Below are 23,803 nucleotides of genomic sequence, written 5' to 3' on the forward strand. Positions count from 1 at the left end.
TTGTAAATTGCCTGGCATGGCTGCTGATGAATCAAACTCAGGTCTATCTGCAAGGGCCACGTGCCCTCTTATCTTCTGAGCCATCTCAGTAGCCACTTGGTTATGCATCATAAATCTGAAACAAGTAAAGTCAACTTTAAACATTTAAAAAAAATGACCCTGTTTACCTGATGTGGGAGTCTTCTGTTTTGTGTTGATTTCATTGGTTAAATAAAGAAACTGCTTGGCCTTTGATAGGACTGAAAATTAGGTAGGCGGAGTAAACAGAACAGAATGCTGTGAGAAAGAAGCCGAGTCAAGCAGTCGCCATGATTCTCCCACTCCAGACAGACGCAGGTTAAGATCTTTCCTGGTAAGCCAGCTTGTGGTGCTACACAGAATATTAGAAATGGGTTAGATCAATATGTAAGAGCTAGCCAATAAGAGGCTGGAACTAATGGGCCAGGCAGTGTTTAAAAGAATACAGTTTCCATGTAATTATTTCGGGTAAAGATAGCAGGGTGGCGGTGGGAACCAGCCCTGCCACTCCCACTTCTATATTTACCACAGTTAGAACATTTGAGATTTTGATTTTTCTTAAAATTTCTAGAAATTTAGAAATAACTTCTCCTATCAAAGTGGCACCATAAACGTAAAATCCAATATCAGTTGTATTTGTAATATACTCATCTTTAAAGTCCTAATCACCCCTTTTCATTCTAAATTATCATTTTAAAAAACCAAATATCCAATGCATATTTGTCTCACTTCTGGTTCTGATACTGTTCTATTTACAGCTGAAATCAATTTTCTCAAAAAATCAGTGAAGGCTTCTTTCAGGTCTTTTAAAATTGTAGTAAATGACTCAGTCCTCTTTTCTGCTTCTTCAACCTTGTCCCAAACATTTAAGGCTGTTAAATTACTTAGAGCTAGGGTGTGGTCATTGAATTCACACTTTCTTTGCAACTCAGCAGATTGGCCTCCAACTAGTTGATCTTGGTAAATATTAATGCCTCTAGTTTTGTTTTGTTGTTCTGTGACCCTTGCTTCCTTTTTCTAGCATGTTTGCCATTGTAACTGAGGACCAGTTTCCAATATTGCTGTAGCTAAATCTTTCCAGTTTTGGGGGATAATTCTATTCTGAGTTGCCTATAAATTTAATATTTGCTTTATATTGGGTAAATGCATATCTCATAAAAGGATCACTTTCTTAAGTATACTTAAATATAATATTTCCATAGAATTCCAGTTAACTTCTACTAAACCTTGAGGATGCCTATAGAGTCTTAACTCCTTGCATTGTGATATTTCCCATTCTTAACATGGAAAAGATCTTTCTTTAGACTTACCAGGCATCTTACCAAAGCTGTTGCAATGGTTGTTGTGGTAGGGTTATCAGGCCAGGGTACACTCTGTCAATGACAGCCACAGAAGCCTGAGTGGGTGCTGTAGTGTGAGCATGTGCAGAGGTATAGGCTCGGGGAACAGACTAAATAAACAGACTCAGGGGACTATGATGGGAAAACTGCCCAAGAAGTGGCTATGGCATTGGGTAGGAGTGGTAGCTTCAGAAGCCACCTCATGATCTCATGCCCACTGTTCTGTGTCAAATGTTATTTTCATGTAAGTTATTCTATTTACCAATAAAGATGTGGGAATCAGACATTGGGATGAAAAACCGCTAGATCAGAGAAGCCAAGAATCAGCCAGCTGATTTTAATTTTCAGCCAGAGACCCAGCAAGAGAGCAGCTCTGCATTCACTTTAACTCCAAAAGTCCCACAGATTCCTAAGTACCTCCCTACTCTTTCCTGTACATCTCTCTATCTATCTTCCCTGGTCCTCTGTATTTATTCTCTATGGCTAATTCTTATTAACTAGTTGCTGACCCCCCTAATCCAAGATATTTTTTAACGCAATCTTGGAGTTTCATGGTGTGCTGATATATCCCATGACAGCCTGCTCTTGTTTATGCTAACTTTGTTAAATCTGAAAATATAATGCACATAAATATGAACAAAACTATGGTAAGTTTGAATGTCCTCAGTGCATTGATTTACCGTGGGAAAAGTATCTCCATTACACATCCAAATTTATCTTCATTCCTTAGAAGGTCTCTGCATCCTCAATCAGGTTTTCAGTTTCTATGTCTTTGGCCTCTGTAACTCTTTGCTGTTCTTCTGCAGCATTCATACATAGTGGTTTGTATAATGTATGGTTTTAGGGTTAAGAATAGTAATTAAGATTCAAATATGAGAACTTGTGTTTGCTTTAATTAGGATCAAGGAAAGTGAAATTTCTTGGCTACTTTTCTGTCTCCCTGCAGCTAGCAGCTTTCAAACTTCTTTAAAAAGTGGATTCTTAGACTCAAATCCTTATTTTCTAGTGGCAAGTACTTTCCCAAGTGAGTCATTTATCCATCCCTTAAATTAGTTTTTTCAGGTGTAGAAGCTTTTTTTATATCAATTAATGTAACAAATCCCAAGTGATACATTTGATAGGAAGTTGAAAACACTTTGTAGATGCAGCTGCTTGGAAGTACATGTAATGCTGTAAAGGGAGGGACTGTTCATTTATTTTCTTGCTGTCCAGATGCAAATAATCACATATAAGCTATATTACTTTTAACACTGGCCAATAACTTATGCATATTTCTAGGTAACTCTTACATCTTAAATTAACCCATTTCTATTAATCTGTGAATCACCATGAGACTGTGACTTACTGGTAAGATTCTGCCTGGTGGCTGGCATCTTTCTCCTTTGGCAGCTTCATGGCATCTCCCTGACTCTGCCTCATCTCTCTATATATCTCTTTCAACCTGGCTATATTCTGCCCTGCTATAGACTGAAGCAGTTTCTTTATTAACCAATGGCAATAAAACATATTGATAGCATACAGAGGGGATTCCCGCATTTTTTCCCCTTTTTATCTAAATAAAAAGGGAGATTTTAACTTTAACATAGTACAGTTGCATATAACAAAACAGGTATCAAGTAAAAATAACAGTTACAATATTTGTATCTACTTTAACTTTTATCATAACTAAGGAAAACAATAATTCTATTTATCTATTCTTCAACTTCACCAAAGACTTCAAAAGGATATAATATTGCCTAAGTTAACAGGAAGTGCATTGCAAGCAGCTTCCAAAACTCTAGAATTGACAGAGACATCTCATTGCCTGGACAGTCACCCAAAGTTCTTCTGTAACATTGGGACATCAATCTTCAGCTTATAGGCCCATAGTATCTGGCAGACTTTTCCCTGAAGCAGGAAATTTGAAAGACTGTTTTGCCTATATTGGCAGTTTGTCAATAACTTTCCACTGTATCCTGCAAAATGTTTCATGAAGCAGGAACCCTGAAGGACTTTCTCACCTTCTTTAGGCAACTTGGACAGTCATTTTTCTGTGGGTCCTGCATGTCCAGTTCATACAGCATAACATCAAGCAGTCCAGGCAAGATCAGTTTCTTGCCCAAATAACTAACAAACTCTATAAGGAGCATCTTCATTGCTCATCATCCTCCTGACATAGATGGGTGCTGTTAGGAGCAGATGTGTCTCATTGTCTAGCAAAGTCCTAAATTCTTCAAACATCTTAAATGCCATACTCTGTTTGTTTTTGAAAGGTTTGAGGAATACTGATTCATCTTAAATGTATCTCTATACCTCTTAGAAACCTAACACAACTAAAATCTTGACTATTATAAATGACTGTTAACCTGTATTTAATTATACATTACATTTTTAAATGAGTTGCACAAACACAATACCTTACTCAAGAGCAGAAATATAATATAACAAAATCAACCTTAAATTTGTATCAACAAACCAAGATACATACCAATGCAAAGTATTCATCTCCATATCATATCCCCTATAAATGTAAACAAACATTTATAAACAATCATTTAGGGAATTTGGGTGTTGCTCTCTAGACTATGTCCTGCTGGTTGGGAATGCTGTTATTCAGATCTTTTATGGGTTATCCTGTGTGATAGGTCCATCTCAACTAGCAGTCCTGAAGCTGTCATGGATGTTGGACCATCTGGGTCATTGCTGCAGGGAGTTTGTTTGATCAAACCATATTAACGGGTAAGGAATCTACAGCTTTCTATCCTCTGTGGAAATAAAAGCAGAGCCTCTTTTTCACAGAAACATATCCTTAAACCCAAATTTTAAAGTCAAGATATCTTTAAAATATACATGCTTGTTTAGCATAGCAGCCCACTCAATGAAATGTCTCTCTGTACTTAGCTCATTCACAGTCAAAAAATTCAAAGAAAGTAATATACATAATCCAAATTCTCTGTAGATTTTTCATCTTTATGTAGCTTATTTTTCCTTATTCCTTTAATCTATGATTCACTGTACTCTGTCTTTTCAAAGACTTTGTTTTGTTTTTTTTCTTTGTTTTATTTTTTAAAACTATTTTTTTGTAACTGTCTATATTCTTTTTCTTCTCTCTTCCAAGCCTTATCCAATACTGTGACCCATTCAGAGGTCTTTTTCATCTGAATCTGTCTTTATTGCATATATGTAATCATTTTCTGACCAGGAATGCTTTTAAAATGGTAAGCACCTTGGTCTCAGTGGCCCTGGATGCTGGCTCTGCCTCTATCAGCCTTTCAATATGGCAGAGGTACCTTTACCACTGGCTCTGGGGCCTCTGGGTAAAAGCATTTCTTACCACCTCAACTCTGGTAAGCAGTTGGCCCATGCTTCCACTGAGTAACTTGCAGCAGGCTGCCCACAAACCCTCTTCCAGTGCTCAGCTTCCTCAAAGAGCCAGAGCTGTTCATACAACTAACACAAAGGAGCTGCTGCTGAGTCAGGAAAGCCTTCTCTTTAAGAAATCATGTCTTTGCTTGCTTCTAGCAAACAGAGCACACCCAAGAAAGTCCTGCTACTAAAAAGCTGGGCTTAACTCTGATTTTTTTGTGTGTCTGGTATTCCTTTCCAAGCTCTCTCAGGTTTTATGTGAATGTAGTCAGCCCACCTTGGCAAACCATTTTGTACGCAGAGACTGTTTGTTCATTTCCTAGATGCTCAGGCGTGAATAACAAAACAGAAACTATATTAATTACAACACTGTTTGACCAATAGCTTAAGCATATTTCTAGTTAACTCTTACATCTTAAATTAGCCCACTTCTATTAAGCTGAGTATTGTTTCAAGGCTGTGGCCTACTGGAAAGTTTCTGGTGTTCAGAAGTCTTTCTCCTTTAGCACCTACATGTCCTCTCTCTGACTCTCCCTACTCTTTATATATCTCTTCCAGACTTGTTATATTTTGCCATGCCATAGGTCAAAGCAGTTTTATTTATTAGCCAATAAAAGGAACACATATACAGAAAAAACATGCCACATAAATGCTATAGTAATTTCATGGGTATTTACTAGTTATTAAATTGAAATAAAAATAACCTTGAAAAACATAAAGATATGAGTGAATAGGACTTGGGTATCATCTTCAATATAATTTCAATAGCAAAACTGATAACATTTAATGCAGTTTTTTGAGAGCCAACATAATTTTATTAGCAGGTGTTCTTTGGATTGTTAAGTGCTAATAAGTACTGTTCACACATTCTCGTGGAAGTTTAAAGAACTCAAAGGGATGACAACCCTTTGCCAAACATAAATCTATACATAATACTCCTGGTGTCTCCAAATGGAGGATTGTATGCTGTGCTGAATTTTATAAATGCTTTTTAAAAGTAGAGGCCTGCCTTAGAAAACAAAACAGGACTTATTATGCCTGGTAGTTTTAACTGTAGCCAGCAATACTCAGTATTTTGACCACAGTGAAACCCCACATTTTTCCATTGGTCAAGTTAATGAGAATGAGTGATTTATCTACAAAGATCAGAGGTAGCTGTAATGCAGGAGGTATTTTGGGGGATTAAGGATTGGGCAGTTGTTGAGGAGATTCTAGCTTGACTCTGTCTGCTGAATAGTCTATTTTGTATCTACATTTCCTTAATGTTTCTCCATAGACCTGCCTCTGTGCATTGTACCCCCAGCCCACTTTTTCTCAACCCTCTCTGTCTCTTCTTTCTTATATTTGTGTCCATATACTTTTTCTTCAGATAGGAATACCTTGATTATTGGCTGTATTTTATTTCCAATCTCATAGAGAAATCCAAAATATTACTCAAATAATTATTAACCAGAAAGATGCTTATTATTTTCATTCTATTTATATATTTTCCATTCTTTGTTAAAATTTAAAACTTGAAACATTTTTATGCTTATGTATGAATTTGACGTGAACATAAATATGCAAGAGTCAATGATAACAACCTGACTTTTCTTATGCTTCAATTATCAAACATATTTCTGGGGTTTATCCATCAAAATCTGAGCAGACAATGAATACCACCTGCATGAGTGAAACAAGAAAATCAATTGTTCATAATGCTTTACTTTTGTTTCACACCTATCATTTCTGCTACTTCCCCATCCATATCAGATGCAATTGTACATGAATATTCTTTATAAATCCTTTCCATTGAGAAGTGACTCAGCCTCTTTATTATCCTTGGGATTTCTATATTGAGGTAATGCACCAGCACACACTTACATACACATGCAACTTTGGTCAACAAAGATGCTAACTTTTAGACAATATTTAGAACTTAATTTTATATCAAACAACCTTTGCTCTAGATAAAAAATTAAGTGTTATGAAGGTAATCAATAAAATTCTTAAATTTCTTTTGTTTGCATGTATATGAATGAATTTGCTGTTCATACATGAGAGTATGTGTATTTAAATGTATGTGGGTACATATATATATGACTTTACATGTGTGTGTATGTCGTGGTCAGAGATTGATGTTGGGTTCTTTTTCAGTTTTTCTGCACCTCATATTGATTTCAAAGATCATTCACTTGATTCCAGAGTTTATCAATTCATCCAGTTTAGCTAGTCATTTTGGTTTTCTAATCCCATCTCTGTCTCCCCTGATATGGGATTATAGGTAGGCTGCCTCATCTCTCTGAGCTTTATGTGGGGGAAGATATCTAAGCTCCAGTCCTCATAAACTGGAGGCATGGGAAGCACTTCTACCTGTTGTTCCATCTTCTGAGCCAAGTGCTTTTTGTCATATGTAATCAATATATTCAGCTCTTTTCTCATATGTTTTATAAAGTATTTTACTTTGTATTTGTGAGTACTATAACTGCAAATTAACTGCAGATTGAAAATGCTTGACAAGACAGAGACCCACATTGGAGCACTGGACTGAGCTCCCAAGGCCCAGATGAAGAGCAGAAGGAGGGAGAACATGAGCAAGGAAGTCAGGACCGCGAGGGGTGCGTCCACCCACGGAGACGGTTGGACTGATCTAATGGGAGCTCACCAAGGCCAGCTGGACTGGGACTGAATGAATATTGATCAAACCGGACTCTCTAATTGTGGCTGACAATGAGGGCGGACTGAGAAGCCAATGATAATGACACCGGATTTTGATTCTACTGCATGTACTGGCCTTTTGGGAGCCTAGTCTGTTTGGATGCACACCTTTCTAGACCTGGATGGGGGGGGGGCTTGGGCTTCCCACAGGGCAGGGCACTGGCTAGCTCTTACATATTGATCTAACCCATTTCTAATATTCTGTGTAGCACCATGAGCTGGCTTACCAGGAAAGATCCTAACCTGCATCTGTCTGGAGTGGGAGAATCATGGTGACTCCCTGACTCGGCTTCTTTTTCCCAGCATTCTGTTCTGTTTATTCCACCCACCTAAGGGTTGGCCTATCAAATGGGCCTAGGCAGTTTCTTTATTAATTAGCCAATGAAAGCAAAAGATTAATACAAGACCCACCTCCATCAGGGAGGATGGGAGGAGGTAGAAATTTTTAATAAATAAAAAAGCCCCCCCCAAGAAGTTCCATCTGTACAGAATGTTTACAGTCTTTTACATGCAATTATCCCTTAAACAATACAGTATATTAACTCTTTAAGTATAATTTCTATGGTAGAGATGATTTAAGGTACATGGAAGCAGATGTATATGTCACATGCAAACACCATATGATTTTACAGGAAAAGAATTGATAGTTTTGGTATCTGATTCTCTGAAGAAAAAATTATCAATGAATGGTAGAAAATGAGGGTCAGATGAATATTGATTAACAGTATTTACTGGGTTTCATTAAGAACATTTTTATTATTTCTGTTGTAATTGGCAAATAAAAACAGGTTTTGAAGTGTCTATGAGGACATTAACCTCAGGATCTGAGATTAAAATTCAAATTTCCTTTTATGTAATTGGTACATTCAATCTGTCACTAGCCACAGAACCACACTTGTCTCATCAAAAATATATTCACTGCTTATACAAATGAATATAGGTTTTCCACCAGGACCTCACTGAGGACACATATCAGCTCCATAGTCCTTATCATCTTCATTGAAATATGGCAGATGAAACACTAGAATACAGTGTAAAAGATAGGCAGAGCTTGTTGTAGGGCAATGTGAATGTGGTTGTTGAATAAAAGTGGATCCTATAGGCTCATATATTTGAATGCTTAGTCACCAGTGACTAGAACTATTTGAAAGGATTAAGAGGATTAGGAGTTGTGAGTTTGGTGGATTAACTTGAACTTGATGGATAAAATGTTTCACTGGTAGTGGGCTTTGAGGTTTCAAAAGCCCATGCCAGGCCTAGTGACTCTTCCTCTGTCTGAAGCTCTCAGCTTCAGTAAGTATGTAGCTCTTAGCAAATGTTTCAGCTCTATGCCTGTCTAATTTCTACCATGATGATAATGGACTAAGTTTAAGAATTTGTGAGCAAGACTCAATTAAATGTTTTCTTTCATAAGTTTTGTGTTGATACATGTTGTCTCTTCTCAGAAATAGAACAGGACTTAAGACAATGGACTACTATTAAGTGGTAAGAATAATGAGGGAATATTGTGGAGCAACATATTCTCAAGAGGTGAAAGTGGGCAATGGTCAAAGAGATTATTGTGTAAATTTACATTTTATGTGCACTTTATTTCACTTATAAATTCTCTACAATGGACAGGCTTTCTGGAGGGTTTTTTAGGAAAAAAACCAAGTGACTGACAGTTCCACTTGGGATAACTTTTACTAGAAGGAACAGTGACATCTTGTTCATTGTTTTTTATCAGAGCATTTTCATGTAGATAGTAATCTCACAGGATTTAGATTGTCTATTGCAGAGTTTTCAGACAGTTCACATTACTTTTTCTCCAAGGACTGAGATAAAACTTAGGTTCCATTTTTTCATAGTCCTGTAGTTTTGGATCCTGGCTTTACAACATGCTGATTATGGAAAAAGAGGCAAGAATTGACAACTTCCAAATCTCCAAATATCTAATAAACCACCTAATAGTTTTGTCTAAATGAAAATCTCAGGGTTTGTCTTTTGTCCTCTAAGGCATACTGCTAAAATTTAATATATGATGGTGAATTCAAGACTCTAGATGAAGCTGTTTATTCCCTTGCATGATTTCTACACTTTCCATAAGAAATAAACTATTCTTAATTAATTGGTAATAAAAACAATTTTAAGAATGGTTACTTCTTTTAATAATACTTTATCTATAAGACTGAACAAATAAATGCTTAAAATCAGATATATTTGCTAATTATATATTATTATATAAAGAATCTTACATATGCTTTGAGAAAAATTTTATCATTGTTTACTATCATGACATAGCCTCACATTTCACACTTTGAATGATGATCTTTCTCTATCTTTCCATAATATTTAAACTAATGTTTAGGAGAAGCTTATTGAAAGTTGAAAATAGAATCCAATAACTAGTATGAATAAACACAAAGTCTTTTGTTGTTGTAATATGAGCGGTGGGGCTGAGTCCCTGGCACCCAGCCGCCCGCATGGCTTTACCTGAAATAATTACATGGAAACTGTATTCTTTTGAACACTGAGTGGCCCATTAGCTCTAGCCTCTTATTGTCTAGCTCTTACATATTGATCTAATCCATTTTTAAAATTCTGTGTAGCACCATGAGCTGGCTTACCAGGAAAGATCTTAACCTACGTCTGTCTGGAGTGAGAGAATCATGGCGACTCCTGAATCGGCTTCTTTCTCCCAGCATTCTGTTCTGTTTACTCCGCTCATCTAAATTCTACCCTATCAGTGGCCAAGCAGTTTTTTTATTATTAATTAACCAATGAAAGCAACAGATAGAAAGATGACCCTCCTCCATCGTTTTGTAGAATCCATAAACCTGCAAAGAACACATCATAAAAAAGCTATTCATCGAAAAAAAGCTATTCAATGACATGGGCTATGTATGTGAGTTAGGGAATTACCATTTCATTTGTTCTTATAAATAGAAACACTCAGTTTTAGCTCATTATGTAAAAATTGATTTCTAAGATCCTCTGTCTTTGTCTAATGTACATAAGTTAATCACTGGTTCTGTTTACCCTGCTCCCCTTTTCTCATTTGTTACTAAAATTCTAAGAGTTCTGGAGAGTGGTCTAGATGGCTTTCCACTTACACTGCATGTAAAGACATCCCATAAAGATGTGGTTAAAACTGTTTGTGAATTGGTCTGTTTTATGATTCAGAAGTGATTTTCATACTTTTGAGTTCATTACAATTAGTGTTAATTTTCCACTGTGTCATTTGCTTAGATAAATTTCTCCCACTTTTTAAATTCCTCTTTAAAATATTCTGGTTATTTACAGTTTCATTATCAAGCCTTGTGGTTTTTAAATCTAAATCAATACTTCTTTTTGTACATTTTCTGGTGACACCTGTCCAAATCCTTCTTTGTAGACCAAGAATCTGTTATCTGTGAGAGAAGATCACTTGAAACTTTGTGGTCAATTCTATTTTCCTTACTTTTTGTCTTGTTCTCATTCATAACCACGTTAGCATTTGAGGGGGCTCTTTTCTAGTCTCTAATTTATTTCACTTGAACGTTTAGAAAGATGATTCTGAAATAGCTACATAGTTATTCACTGAAACAGATTTGTACTGAATTAATAGTGCATTAAATACTGCAAAAAGCAAAAAGCAACACAAACAATCTATTTGCAATTTAAATACATGACACAGAAGCATTCAGTTTGGTACCACCTTGCAAACTTCTGGAAGTTCTGTATTGCATTTCAGATATATGATAATTCTTAATATTTCTAACAATTTTTTTCTTCTTCTCCAAAGGGAAAATGATGCATGCAATTTAAAAGCTCTTTCAAAAGAAGTGATTTATGTTTGTTATTTCTTTTTTTCTACTGCAAAGCTTCCTGTTAACTTACAGCTAGTATGTTGACTATGTTTTTACATTTTAATCATATATGAATGAATTATTTTAAGTGGTGGTTTATCATGAAAACCCATTTTTATTAGATACCCACAACCCCAGTTTACATAGCTGATAAAAGTCGTGGTAGAATTATAAAGATATTAATGTATTAACAACAGTCTATCTTGTGTGTGTGTGTGTATATATGTGTGTATATGTGTGTGTATGTGTGTGTGTGTAAACTTAGGGAGAAAGTAAATCAGCAGTAAAATAGTTTCTTTAAACCTATTTAAAACTAAGAACTGTAACTTTAACTTTTTTATTTTAAAGAATAAATTTAATAAACAAGATAGAAAAGTGCAATAAAAAGTTTAGCTCTTTGAAATGCTCTATTTTTTTACTTTCAGCAGTAAATGTTTTTTTCAGTTTTGACATTTTATACAAAAGTAGATACTTACATAAAATATATGGATATATTTTCACAAATGAGAGTTTGGTTTCACCCATAGGCTTACATTTGCTCTATGACTTCTGGAAAGAAATCTCAAAATTCTCAAAAACTAGACTTGTGAAGGAGGAGCATGAGAAAAGCCATGGTACATACCATCCTCCTTCACGACTCTGGTACTTGCACAGAATAAAAGATACATGCAGTGAAGAATAGTTTCCTCTGTGAATACTGTGTAAAAGTTCACAATATCATCTGGTACAGCCTTTTGACATTCATGGTGGTAGAATCTCCTGTTTTGATAACAAAAGATGATTCTGAATTTCAAGAAAGGTTTTTCTGGCACCAAGCCCCCTTTGCCTATATTTTTCTGACAGTTCTTCCATAGCAGAAGAAACTCTGAAGGTCATTCCTGGCAGCAAGATTAGAGGCATGTGAAGAACATTATGGACATCAGTAAGATCTCAGTAATAAAATGGAGGAAGCTAATCAGTGTATCACACTGACCTTCACTGTGGCACTGCCAGTATTCAATGCTGTCGTAACATTGTTGTATGGGCACTCCAGCATTTCATAATAGCTTGTGATATTATTTGATATACCATATTCATCTTTCCAAATCTCAAGTCTGTGAAGGCTACTTGACCAATGTATATATATATATTTGGTTACAAATCTCTGTACAGTATTTTGGTGGAATGCAAGTCATTGATGAAATGCCTCTGTCTACTAACAAAATACAGAATAAAATAAAGCTCTGTCATTTGGAAAACACCTTTCCCCCATTTCATTAACAAAAACTTAAAATTAAATCAGAACAGTAAAAAACAATAACTCTCTTATTACATGTTGAGTGTAGTTCAAGTTTGTAGCTTTAGTGTTCGATTGACAGAGGCAGGAGAATATGGAGTTGAAGGTCACTTGATTTATGCTTTGACTTTGAGACTAGTATGGCCACATTGGTCTCTGTCCCCAAGAAATTGCCAGAAAGACCAAACACTTTTCCTCAAGATGAGATTTGGCTGTGGCTTGCAGAATGAAACAAAACAAAACAGAAACAAAAACCCAACCCTCCTTTGTAAATTCCCTTGATCCTACCTCACTACTGCTTTGACTTCTGTTTATCATCTTTTTCCTATGTAGGGATATAGCCCCACCCATAGGGGGCGTGTTCGCCTCGGGCTAATGTTTACGGATAAATCTGCCGGGTGTGATCCCAGCAGCCCCTTTTCTTTTGCTCCACTTTTCCTGTGTTCCGCGGGAACCTGTGGTCCTGTAAGTCTATTTCCTTATTAAAGCTGTATATATCTATATAATCTGTCTGGTTTTATGGGATGATTGGTATTTGTGAATTACTGTTTATAGAAAATTGTATTGGTACTGTTTCTTGTAAATTGATATATTGAATATTAAATGTGAGTGTTCCTACCTCTATTTTTGTATGAGTATGCTTATAACTTTGTCTATATTGTATTGATACATCTACCATATACATTGTACATTTCTACCTCTGATACTATGACATTGTTTACAGTTGAAGATCATTGTCTTCTTATATTGCACAGTTGTTTATTCTTTTAGTCTTCAAGTTAGATAGGTATTGAGAATTATATGTTTGTCATATTTATTTTTAAGTTAATCAGGTCTTTTAGTTACATAGAGATTATATTTAGTATAGATAGTATGATCTTCAGCCTCTTCAAGAGCTGTAAAAAATGGCCTTTAATCTAACCTAAAATTTCTGTGCCAATGAGACACAATTACTCCTGGCAACACCACTCTACTCCCGAGAGAACGTTGAGCACCAAAGACACTCCACTGGGAGCTTGTCTTCTTGGCAGAACTGGCCTTTGGGTTAAGAAAAGCCCATACCTCAACTTCTGACAAAGATACAAAATATCCCTAAGTGGATGAAACAGGATTGTCTTATCCTGCCAAGACAGGGTAGGATAGTTCTAAGAATGGTATGCCAGTTATGTTAGGCCTTAGCCAAAGTTGGTTGACTCAACATTGCAAACGAGACTTTGGGTGATTGCCCAGGTAGTCAGTTGTCTCTGTCAATTGTTGCACATTTTAGATATCTCTCGATTGTTAAGTAATATTTATTCCCTTCTCAGATCTTTGACGGAGTTAAAGATTATATAATTGTAGTTACTCTCTATGTTATTTAGACTCCTTGAGATAGAATGTTTAGCAAAAGTTTTGTTCTCAATATTGTTTGTTATATTTATTATTTGTTATTATTGTATATAGTTGTATTTGGTTTAGTTCTATCTTATTTAGACAAAAGGGGGAGATGTAGGGATATAGCCCCACCCATTGGGGGCGTGTTTGCCTCGGGCTAATGTTTACGGGTAAATCTGCCAGGCGTGATCCCAGCAGCCCCTTTTCTTTTGCTCCGCTTTTCCTGTGCTCCGCGGGAACCTGTGGTCCTGTAAGTCTATTTCCTTATTAAAGCTGTATATATCTATATAATCTGTCTGCATTCATTTGCGCCGCCACATTCCTAAACTCACCAGCTGACTTCACAACGTTCTAAGTATGTTTTTTAGTAGTTACATAAAACTCACATCTTAAAAAATCCAACTCTTTTTTCATTTTTATTTGTTCTTATCTAAACATATGAAAGAAACAGGAGAAAGGGATAGAGAAAGAGAGAAGAAGAGGGGGAGAAAGAAAAAAAGGAGAGAAGGAAAAGGGGGTGAAAAGCAAGAAAGATGGAGAAAGGAGGAAGGAAGAAGGCAGAGGAGGACCAGAAAACCTTCCCTTTTACTTCACTCAACAGTTCTACCTGGCATGTGACTACAGGCACTGGATCTACATAATGGGTCTTGATTAAAGTTTGAGGTGAAGCACCCTTCATGTGTGGCTGCTGTTGCTCTGGACTCCCCATCTTCAGTTTTGGTTCCGTTTGCAGTTAGAAACTTGAAAAACTTGACAGCCACTAAGGAATTTAGGAAGGGTCATGCCATTCATCAGATTGAGGCAAGGTACCTGCATTATTTTTCAAAAGTGAAGAACATGGAGATGGACATGTTTATAGTCTCAGATTCACTCAGACTAAGTCAAGAATTCTATTGTGACCCAGTCACATTAAAATGGAGGGTTATGAAACTATCTCCATAAACAGAAAGTGTGAAATATTTTATTTGTCTTTAGGCATAGATTATTAACGCTGTAATGACATTAAAGAGTATTAAATGCAAATTTGCAAACCTCTAAAGGGCTATTTCATGGTAAGCAGCATTTTACTGAGTCAATTCAGTTATTATTTTAATGAAAATCTGGGAAATAAATCTCAGTGGAAGTCACCACAGATGTTGTGTCATGTATTCTGGGAAACATAACTGAACTTGGCAGTATAGTAGGGGAGGGAACCTGGAGGGAAAATGGAAGAGTTGGAAGAGGTGACGCTTCATGCCTTTAATCTGAATTTAAAAATGATGTGTCCTCAGAATGCTTATTGCACTGGGCTAAGAGACAATTCCCCACTTTTGGATGCCAAATTGGATTCTCTATGACCTATTAATAAAAGCCGAGCCGTCCTTATTAAAGGAGACACAATTTTAGTTTGAAAGTTAAATGAAAGAGAAAGAAAAGAAAGAAAAAAACAAAGAAAGCACATTTATTAAAGGAAAGACGTTTGAAAGAAGATAGCATGAAAAGATAGAAATATAATCTCCCAAGAAGGCATGAATTATTAAGCAAATCGTACCTGCCTGGGTGAGATAAGTCGCTGATCAAGGAGGTCCCAGTGTCCCACAAAACAAGCTCTAACCTATTCATTTTGGTTGCTCTCAAAGAACTAGAGGACTTATTTCATGAAGACAATACAAACCATGTGTGCATGATGTTAAAAATCTTGCTCATTGCTTTCTTAGTGTTAGAAAGATCTAGAAGGTTGTAAGTCAGCTTCTGGGCTAGAACATGCTTCAAATGTCTTACCCAGTTGTTTATCTTATGATACATGAAATCAACCTGCCAGGCAAGTGTTCCCCACCTGTCACTACCATTATAGGGGTAACCAGCTCCTCTTTGATTGGATTTCTAAACTATTCCATGACAGGAAATTTATACTCTGTAATATAAACCTGGTCAAAAATCTATGGTGGTGATGGTCACAGGCCCTAGAGGGGTACCGAATGCTGTTGCTTAGTTAAGTGGACATTATTTTAAGCTGCTTTCTAAATATTTGTGTTTATGACATAAATATTGCTTTCAGTTTTAATCAGAGTAGCCATTATTTATAATAACCATTGGTAAATGTTGAGAGTCATGGCTAGGTAAGATCCCAAGATTAAAAAAACAAATGAGTGTTCAGCTCTAAACATTGAGTTGACAACATCCCCTCTATAGCTAGGAGAACATAGTAGAAGGGGTAAAGGTCTATTAGAGCTAGAAGATAAGAGGAAGAGCTATGAAATGTCATCTTTTCCACAAGCATAGCCATTGTAATCAGAAATGCACAGCAAATGCAGTTAGCTGTGTTGGATCTAAGCATCATCTAATACTAAAATTGGTATCCCTGAAAACATACATATAGATAACATTATACAGACTGAACACTGTATTTATATATTTTAAGAATATGTATTATATAAATGTACATACACATAGTAACAATTAATGAAAAAAGGCCATAAATTTGAAAGAGAGTAAGGAAAGTTTTGAGAGAGAAAAGGGAAGAAAAAAGTGATGCAAATACATCATAATATCAAAACATAATGCAGGAGAGCTCACCCTGGTGGTAAGGACAGGGGAGAGCTGGTGGGCTGACCAAGGCAGCAACTACCCAGAACCAGAACCAGGGTTATGGGTTGGCCTGGTTCAACATTCACGCCATCTGTGTTCTGCTGAAGCACATGAAGCAGCGGACCAGTCCTGCAGATCCAAAACTGTAGGATTTCCATGGCACAGGGCCATAGCAGGATAAACAACAGGAGTTCCAGTGAGAGTCTAGCATTGATAATGTAGCAGAGACCAGAGACCTCGAACCAGACCAATGACTCTTTGCAATGAACACTTGCAAGTAAAGATATATGGACAAAAGGGTTTGCTATGTGACTCACTGTGTTGTAGTACAACTTCCATGATGAGAGTTTATTTTTCCTTTTCTTTTTTCTCTTAAGTTTTATTGGGTGGGTCCTGCAATGGAAGAGGGTGGATAGGAAGGGACAGGAAATGAATGGGATTGAGATGCATGATGTAAAAGACACAAATAATAAATAAAAATAAAATTAAGAAGGAATAGGTCAATCAGTAGACATGAGTAGAAGAGTGAGTCAGGTCTTACTTCTTATAGATTCGGGGGGGGGGGGGAACCATGACCTGTAACTGTATACCTACTCATGACTACTCCCAGTGCCAGTGAATACAATCATTCCGTGGCTAAACTAAATGAGTCACAAAACAAAAATTAACATCATAATTCTGGAAAAGAAACTAGGACTAGTATGGTTGGGGTTGGTTGACATGAACGGGAGAGATAAAGAGTGTGAAGAAGAAAGTAATCAGAATTACATGCACATAGATATGAAGTGGTCAAAAAGCAAACTCAATTAAAAATATAGATATAGAATTTTTATCTATTTTATATTAATTTTTTATCTTGTTTGCACATATGTGTATGAGCATGTTTATGCCACAGCAGGCATGGTAAGAAGGCAGCTCATGGGAGTTAATTCTTTCCATCCATCATGTGGTGGTTTGATTTAGATATCCCTATATTTTCAGGCCTTTAAATGTTTGGTCTACATTTAGTGGTCCTGTTTGAATAGGGTTATTGTATTTATATGGTTGTTTTGCCTACATGAATGTTTGTGCACCATGTCTGTGTCTGGTACCCATGGAAGCCAGAAGAGGGCATTAGATTTCTGAGAATTGGAGTTACAGATGTGGGCCATCATGTGAGTGTTGGGAATTGAATTCTTTTCTGGAAGAGCAGCAGGTACTCTTAACTTTTGATCCATCTCTTCCTTCCCAGGGGACAGGTTTTGAAAGCTTAAAAACTGCCTGTGTCATTTTGTGTTTGCTGTTGCTTTCTCTTCTCACTGTCGGCTGTTTGAGATCTGGGCTCTCAGTAGTTCCTGCTGCCTGGTCTTCCTGCCTTTTGCTACATTTTTGCATTACTTAATGATGGTGATGGACTCTTATCTTTCTGGAATCATAAGCTAGAATAAATTCTTCCTTCTTTAAGTTGCCTTGGTCATGATGTTTTTTCTCAGCAATAGCAAAGTAATGAAATATCAACATGTGAGACCGGGAGCGTTGAAGTTTGTTGAAGTGCCTTTACCCACTTTGCCCCACTCTATTTAATATTTGCAAGGTGCTCATGGAGGAAGGTAGGTAAGCTAAGAACACTTATTTTTAGGAATGAGACTCATCTTTTATCAAGAAGGTGCTGTTAAGTAATTAAATTAACAACATGAATCTAAGCTTTTAATCTTTGACACATTGCTTTGCCTGCATCCTTCGTTACTATGATAACTGTCAATCTTTCTTATCACTCAGAAACCAGAAGCTTTAGTAGAGATTTCAAAATACCCTCTGAGTGCCATTTTGGAAGCCACTTTCTGACTTCTATGCTCATTCCAGTTTTAAAGATGACAGTGCAGTAGGTAGGGTACTCATATAGGACCTCACAATATTTTATAAAAACTTGGATACTTTCAAGAGTAAAAGGGTTGTCAATAATAACACTGAGTGATAGAGGCAATGTCAGGAAATATGATTTTCTTGGCTCTATTAGTCACTGGTTTTGATGATTCCTTTTAAAAGTAAATTTGTTGTGAAATTAAATAGTTCTCCATGTCTGTAATTTAATTTTCCACAGCATTAGTTACTAAGGATCAAATGCAGTATGAAAATGTTCAATGGAAAATTCAAGAAATGAAGATTCATAAGTGCATGCCACACACTTTGAGAGTGCATCACCTCTGTGATTGCTGATCTTGGTTGTCAACTTGACACACTTGGGAAGAAGAGGGAAATTCAACAGACGAATTCTACAAAACAGATTGGTTCGTGTACTTGTCTGCATGGCATTTTCTTAATTGTTGATTGATATAGGAAGAGCAAATCAATATAGATGGTACCATTCCCCACTAGCTAGGCTTTGGCTGTATTGGAAATGTAGCTGAGGGGCAGGAGAGATGGCTCAGTGGCTAAGAACCTATATTCTTCTTTCAGAGGACCTGAGGTCAATTCTCATCTCCCATATGGCTTGTAATTTCAGTTACAGGGAATGGCCCTAATCCAGGTACATAGACATATACATATGTACATGTAAATAAATAATAATAAAATATACCAAAAAAGCTGGGCAGTGGTGGTACACTCCTTTAATCCAAGCACTTGGGAGGCAGAGGGAGGGAGATCTCTGTGAGTTTGGGGCCAGCATGGTCTACAAGAGCTAGTTCCAGGACAGGCTCCAAAGCTACAGAGAAATCTTGTCTTGGAAAAAAGAAAAGAACAAACAAAAAAGAAATGTGGTTGAACATGATCAATGGAACAATCTAGTAGGCAGCATTCATCCATTATTTCTGCTTAATTTCTTATCCTCTCGTTCCTGCCTAGTTTCTCTCAGTATATGTAAATGTAGACTGATGTGGCCTGTCCCTCTGTATGCTGTGAATATGTTTTATTACCATTGTTTAATAAAGAAGCTGCTTTGGCCTATGGCAGGGCAAAACAGAGCTAGGCAGGAAAGTCAAACTAAATACAGGAAGAAAGAAGGCAGTGTTGGGGGAGATGCAAGTAGCCACTGGGGAACCCAAGATATGAGGTAATAAGGCACAAACCTTGTGATAAAATATAAATTAATAGAAATGGGTTCAGTTGTAAGAGCTAGTTAATAATAAGCCTGAGCTAATAGGACAAGCACTATGTAATTAATAATAAGCCTCTGAGCAGTTAGTTTAAAAGTGGCTGTTGGGTCAGGAGGAGCAAGAAACCTCCAGTTACAGTAGGCCAAAGAAATTCTTAACTTCCACAACAATAGAAGCCCTAACTGAGGCAGGTCCCAAAGTACAAAAATGACAATTCGATACTGAGACATGTGCAAGAACAGATGTTCTGTCTTTAAAGGAAAAAATGATGGTATGTTTTGCTGTCACACCCCATTGTGTAAGTTGTGATTTGAGTAATGTCTCAGCAGTTACCAACAACTTGTTGCTTTTGGAGAGGACTCCAGTTCAGTTCCCACTACAGTTGTCAGGTAGAACACAACTGTCAGGAATATAAGTTCCAGGGGATCTGACTTCCTCTTCCGGCTTCTTTGAGCACCCTCATGCATACGTACATACATAGAGACAGGCATACAATGCAAATATATAAAAATAAAATAAACCTTTACAGTATTGTATAAGTTAACACCTCTAGTGAATGATTTCTTGATTAGTTCAAGAAAAACTCGAATATGTATATCAAACATATTATATATATATTATACATATAATGTATAATATATATATATATATATATATATTATATACCAAACTATATATTTGGTATTTAATTTTAGGCATGTTGGATATCTTCCATGTAAAAGAAATTTTGCTTCAAAATTATAGAAAGAAAATATTTGAAAATCAAAAAGATTCTTGGATATTATGGGCCAGAGAAGTGACTTGGTAATCTAGTCCAGTGATAAAGTTACTTGCCTAGTATTGAAACCCTGGACTCACTCCCTAATACTGTAAATATATAACCATAAAATAGATTGCCCAAATAAATTCCCATGACCTTCTCAAATATGTTCTGATATTTTAGTCTTCTCAAAGATATCTTCTAAACTCACTTTTTCACCATACTTTAATTACCTCCTTTTTAATTATAAAGGTGATATGTTCAAAACAATCAACCATATTTTGACTGGATTTGAGGTCCATTTCTCAAGGTGACATAGTAGTGAATGCATTTTTATGCCTATCTTTAAAATAAAATACTTATTTTTGTTCTTATTTTTATTGAAAATAAATATTTTAATGCAATAAATTCTGTCTATGGTTTTCCTCCCTCAACTCTTTTCAGATCCTCATTACTTTCCACACACCCAAGTCAATACCTGTTCTTTCTTCCTCTCTCTCAATAGGATACAAAAATGCACCTAAAATTACAATAAAATAAAACTACGCAAAATAAAAACAAAGACACTAGAATAGGACAAAACAGAAGAAAAAGAGCCAAAGAAGAGTTAAAGAAGCGTATGTAGATGCTGAGACACACACATTCACATACAGATAAATTCCATAAAAACAGAAAACCTGGAAACATAGTATATGCTCAAAAAACCTATAAAGTAAAAGAAAAAATCTCTAAGAAACGGTTATGAGACAAAAAATTTGTGAAAATACCATTGAGTTTGTTTTGCGTTGGACTTCTTTTTTTTAATTTGGACAATGGTATTCTATATTTTAATTTTGTATGATTTATTATCAAAAATCATTGGAAATAAATAAAAATACTACGGATTAAAATAAACTAGATCCAGTGTCTGTATAATTCAATAAACTTTTACACAGTTGGAATAGACCTTCAGAATAAAGTGAAATACTTCTATATTGGGTCACTAATCGCAAAAGAAACTATTACAAGAGAGTTACTGAGTCCAGAGAAACAATTATTATATTATATGATGTTTGTCATGGTAGTGATATAAATCCTAAAGATGGAGAATGACATTTGGCACTGCCACATTCAATTTAGAGTAATCAGATTAGAGCAGATGCAATTTAGATGTTTGGAGGTAGAGTATTTGTGGTAGTAAAACTTATTTTGTGAAGCTCCCCAAATGGAAAGCTTTTCTCAGCAGATGACCTTTTTGAAGTGAGGAGGAGATTTTCAACTTGTTCATGCTGACAACTTGTGAGTTATACACTAATATTTCTGGGAATTTTTTCTTGAAATGACATTGGGTTTTGAATTGAACCTGAAGTAATGGCGGGGATAGGACAAATGAATTACTTTCCCTCTATATTACCTTTCTTCATTTTAAATTATTCCTCCATCACTTAAGAGCTTCATGAATATATGTTTGTTCTTACTTCATGGGAAGTAGGCATCATGATGTGTTCATCATACCTTCTCAAATTACCGACAGTAAAGGGAACTGAAGTCCAGAAGGATAATAAACCCCACTAAAGCAAAGCAACACCAGAACAAAATTTTAGATGTGACTTGAGTCTCCTGGTCCCTGTTATGGTTCTCTTTTTCCATTAGCTACATAAAAATAGTTTTTCTATAGAGCTGGTGCTATTTCTATAACCCCAAACAAATGTCTAAACATTTGTTATATACAGCTTGCTATAGCCAGAAATACTTCACATCCACTAGGAAGAGACCAAATTCATTAATTTTAGAAGTTTGGAAATCAACACACTGGGTAGTAAGTCCTTTTTCATGGGTTGGAGATGATGGCTCTGTATTTTTATTACCACTTCTTTGTAAAGTTTGATTTAAAAATATGTAAATGATGATATTAATGTTGGAAGGTATTTTGTGAACAAAATGACATCCATTTGATTAACAAACTTGCCTATATTTGAGTTTTTCTAATAAATTATTTTACTGTTTTAATTAGGCATTAGTATGTGCTTTGACATATGCACATATGAACACAGGTGCCCACCATGGTATGGGACCATGGTCTATATTTTGTCAATTATGCTTAAAATAAACACTGATTGGCCAGTAGCCAGTCAGGAAGTATAGGCAGGACAACCAGACAGGAAGTAGAGGTGGGTCAATGAAAACAGGAGAATTCTAGGAAGGAGAAAGCCCATTCCTCTGCAGTTGTGACCTGCACAGAAGAAGCAACATGGGACTGCCATGCTGAATAAGGTACTGAGCCACATGGCTAACATAGACAAGAATAATGGACTAATATAAGATTTAGTAAGAAGGCTGAGCTAATGTGCCAATCAATTTATAGGTAATGTAGACCTCTGTGTGATTTGTTTGGGACTTACGATTGCAGGAACCTGGCAGGACAGAAGCTCAAACAACACCCACAGAGGCCAGAAGCATGGCAGATTAAGGATAGTTGTGAGCTGCCCTCAACAGAAGTGCTGAACACTAAACTTATATTCTCTGTAAGAACAAAATATGATTTTACAGTTTACTTGTCTCTTCAGCTCCAAAGGTGAGATTTTAAAAAGTGATTTAACTTTATTTTTTTCTTTTAAGACTGTTAAAAATAACTTACAGTGATAGTCACAGATGAACAACAAAGCCCAACATTGTCAGTAAATGCCTGTGCCTGAAGATATGCTAGATAGGGTTAAGGTACATAATAACTCCTTACTTTGAAACAAGAAACATTTTCTCAGTGTACAAGTTATACCTAAAAGATACAGTCCTCTGGGGGTATCCTCTACCATCCTGTGAATTTAAACTCAATGCAGTTAGAGAATGTTCTATATTCCCTCATTGGAATGATGCTTTTATTGAACTTTTATTTTCTATATTTAACTGTTTCAGAAGAATCATAATTTGAACTAAAATAATTTTATGTAGATATTCTTATTTAAATTGTTTTTCAATGAAGAACAAACTATATTTAAAACCTTTGCACTATATATAGCAGTTACTTCAGGGTTGTCCCTTCTGATATTTTCCACCTTCTACTCTTTGCCTGATTGTTTTTGATGACTACTTCTCTGACTTCACTGACAAGTGTCAGCCTATGATAAATAAACTCTGCAGTTGCCTGAGTCTAAATATCTTACCTTATTTCCGTCTGTGTACAAATCATGTTTACCCCTTAGGCTTTAGAGTCCTCTATATTATGGATCTCTAAACAAACAGCATATTTATGTACTTTATATTTTGTATTTATTAGTATATAATATTTTATATTATATACTTGACTTATTAGAATGGCTTACATGCTGTGGTACAAGTAATCCAACAATGACTTTTTCCTGACAGACCAAGAGTCTGGTAGTTGCTCAGTCCATGAGACTGGATGTCTCAGAAGTCCCAATCTAGTGTAGGAGTATCAGGGAATTCCTAGAGAGCTTCTCATCTTTAGTCTACCTTGCAATGACAAAAGAGTAGATTCTAATGTCCACGATGTAGTAGCAAGATAGATAAACTTTCCAGTGAGAGTG

Source organism: Chionomys nivalis, chromosome 3 (genome assembly GCF_950005125.1).
Source record: "Chionomys nivalis chromosome 3, mChiNiv1.1, whole genome shotgun sequence".
Taxonomy (NCBI): domain Eukaryota; kingdom Metazoa; phylum Chordata; class Mammalia; order Rodentia; family Cricetidae; genus Chionomys; species Chionomys nivalis.